Below are 2,765 nucleotides of genomic sequence, written 5' to 3' on the forward strand. Positions count from 1 at the left end.
GGGGAGCTGCGGAGGGAGAGGCCGGCGGCGCGACCGAGGTCGTGGTGGAGACCCTCGTCGCGGGACCCGAGACAGGGAGATATCCTCCTTTCCCCCGAGCATCAACAACCCCCCTCCTGTTTCCCCCCGCGCTGAGATAGTGCGACAAGGGGGCCCCTTTCCCACCCCCTACCAGACACTGTCCGCGAGGCCCGCGGAGTTGGGGCGCCACCGCCACTTTGCGTCTCATCATCAGACGGGTAGGCCCGACGCGGTCTCGGCCCCAGGCCCGCCTACCCCCCTCATCCTTGAGGGTGGTCCTTTTCTTTTGCTTTGGGTATATGTGTTGTCGGCGCCGTCTGTGAAGTAAAATTGTATAAGTGTTGCCGTGTGCTCGGTAGTCGGATAGCTCTGCATTGTCTTCATCTTTTATATTTGCTTTTTGTGTAATATTGTGTGTTTCTTCTCCTTTTACATTTGCTAGTAGGGTAAGAATACTGATTCTGGCTCACTTTTCCCCATGTAAATGAATGGGGGATTTTCAGCGATTCCCTTTTTTTTCCCCTAAAAATAAACCCCCTTTTTATCCGTTTTTCCCTGCTGTGCAGGGGTTTGGCTTTTTGTGAGGCAATGTTTTATGGTCGGATGCCCTTCCTGGACGCCTCTTACAACACAGGGATATGGTACACCTATTCTAACCGGGGCATACACCGGGACCAGTATACTGGTACTCATTTCGCCGACCTCGGAAGGATGACAGGCTGAGTCAACCCCCTGGTGTTAATTCAGCAGCTGAGCGGGATTCGAACTCGGGACACTGGGATCCCAAGCCGCCACCCTAACCACTAAGCCAACACCAGGCTTTGTATATATATAACCAGGCTATCCCAAGGTATATTTATTTGTCTCCCCTTTAACCTGGGGGTTGAACAGCTCACTCATTGAACCTATAAAGATTTGTTCATTCTCAAATTCCTTCAATAGTTTAATTTTCTTTGCACAATAATCCCCATCTAAAATATTGACAAACAAAACATTTGAATCTTTATATTTTTTAAGATACCCCTTTTGTGCCATTACGAAATGATAAACTTCTCTTAATGATCTTGTTTGACCACCTCCTGAGCCACATATCATTTTGAGATTATAGTAAATTGTTTTTTCATTGTTCAATTGATAACCATCAAAGTTTTCAGTCCATTCAAGGATATTCATTTTTTTCTTTACATCCTCTAACTTACTAGTTTTTAAATTAATTCGCTTATTTGTTTTATTTACCTTTGTTTTAGTTATTTTTTCAATAAGACTTATTTGATATTTTTCACATTCATTATGTTTTCCATTTATATACCAAGACTGAGATTTTCTCCACTCTTTAGTTTGATTAATACTTGGTTTAACCATTTATATATTGTGAAAAAACGCGGCGGTAGCCCTTAAAAAACCCTAACCCTTCTTCCCATCGTTAAAACGCAATCTATTTTATACACTCTATCATACAATATCCATATGGAACACAATCTATTCCATTATCTAAAATAAATCTCTTATCATCAAAGGCTCCTAATGCCTTTTTATTTACTTCTTCACTATATATGTTATGTTTATAACTTCTTATTGTATTCATTTTCCTGTATTCTTCTTTCTTATTCATCAAACAATTATAATAATTTCTAAAAGTTATTGATTTCTTTATTACATATTTCTTTATTCCCTTTAACCTCTTATCAATCTGATCACCATACTTATAAGCATATGCCTTTGCTCTCAATCCAATAAACTCACTCATTACTTTTCCACCCAACTCATCCTTAAACTTACCAATAACCTTTTCATTCTTTTTGGAAAATAACTCACTCTTCTTGCTGAAATTACTTGTATCATATACTCCAATATTTTTCTTCATATCTTCATAAACATCATCAGTTTTTATATCTAGGATAAAACTATCAGTGTCCATATACAACAATGAAACATTTTCACCATACTCTTTCTTTAAGTCATTATACAAATAATCATACATCAATATCTTTGATAAATCAAGAACTGCTGTTCCAATATAAATTGGTTTATCCATTACAATACTTTCCTTTTTCATATGAATTGCAGAAAAGTTCTCTGAAAAAACCTCTTCTCTCTCAAAACTTGGTTTATTTATCAATCTCGAAGCTTCTTTCCAAGATGTTGCGAATCTAATGTTTTGCCTGTTTCTAACATTTTCCATAGTCTTTCCAAATACAGCATTATTCATTAATTTATAAAAGTCCCCTTCAAATTTTACTTTTGTATTTGCTCTCATATCTGTATTGAATTGAATATACTTTTTCACCCAAGGACTTTGTTTAAATTTTAAAACTCTATGAATTTTAGCTACTCTCAATCCTTCTCTCAAAAACTGTTTTAAGCTTCTCTGATGTAAAACATATCCCTCTTTATCATAGAATGTTGTTAATAACTTTTCTGTTGATTTGCCTTTAATATTAAAACTTTTATGATAATCACTGAACCATTCTTTCTTTGGGGTTTCTTTCTCACATGCAAAAGGAAGGTCTTTATGCTTATTATGAAGAACACTCGGGTACCTCAAATCAACTTCAAAATAATAACCTTCTTCTTCGTCATTCAATTCCTCTTGAGAAGAAATAACAATATTCATCAAAGCCTTTTCATAATCCTTTTCTTCCACCCACTCTAATTTACCATAAGGTAGAGATTGAGACATTGCCCATCCATACAAATTATTAGCATCAAAATACATCAAATAATTACTATCTTTTTCACTATCA

Source organism: Eptatretus burgeri, chromosome 6 (genome assembly GCF_056783735.1).
Source record: "Eptatretus burgeri isolate ZD-2024b chromosome 6, Ebu_testis_v1, whole genome shotgun sequence".
Lineage (NCBI taxonomy): Eukaryota > Metazoa > Chordata > Myxini > Myxiniformes > Myxinidae > Eptatretus > Eptatretus burgeri.